Genomic DNA, 551 nt, shown 5'->3' on the forward strand with positions numbered 1-551 from the left:
GAAGCAACGGGGAAAAACAGCAACTCAGCCACGAAGTAGTAGGCCACGTAAAATGACAGAGCGGGGTCAGCACATGCTGAAGTGCACAGTGCGCAGAAGTCACCAACTGTCTGCAGAGTCAATAGCTACAGACCTCCAAACTCCGTGTGGCCTTAAGATTAGATGTGTAGAGAGCTTCATGGAATGGGTTTCCATGGTTGAGCAGCTACACCCAAGCCTTACATCACCAAGTGCAATGCAAAGCGTCGGAAGCAGTGGTGTAAAGCACGCCGCCACTGGACTCTAGAGAATTGGAGACGTGTTCTCTGGAGTGATGAATCACGCTTCTTTGTCTGGCAATCCGATGGACGTGTCTGGGTTTGGCGGTTGCCAGGAGAATGGTACTTGCTTGACTGCATTGTGCCAAGTGTAAAGTTTGGTGGAGGGGGGATTATGGTGTGGAGTTGTTTTTCAGGGGTTGGGTTTGGCCCCTTAGTTCCAGGGAAGGGAACTCTTAAGGCATCAGCATACCAAGACATTTTGGACAATTTCATGCTCCCAACTTTGTGGGA

At 50.1% G+C, this 551-nt stretch overlaps 1 protein-coding gene across 1 annotated transcript in view; it reads left to right on the top strand.

Annotated features, from left to right (window-relative positions):
- LOC108797120 (amiloride-sensitive sodium channel subunit gamma-2-like) overlaps positions 1-551 on the top strand; it is a gene marked incomplete at its 5' end in the record, with an annotated part of 29,872 nt that overhangs the window by 24,090 nt on the left and 5,231 nt on the right. The window lies entirely within an intron of this gene.

This window comes from Nanorana parkeri, unplaced genomic scaffold (genome assembly GCF_000935625.1).
Source record: "Nanorana parkeri isolate BGI_ZX_2015 unplaced genomic scaffold, ASM93562v1 scaffold1230, whole genome shotgun sequence".
Lineage (NCBI taxonomy): Eukaryota > Metazoa > Chordata > Amphibia > Anura > Dicroglossidae > Nanorana > Nanorana parkeri.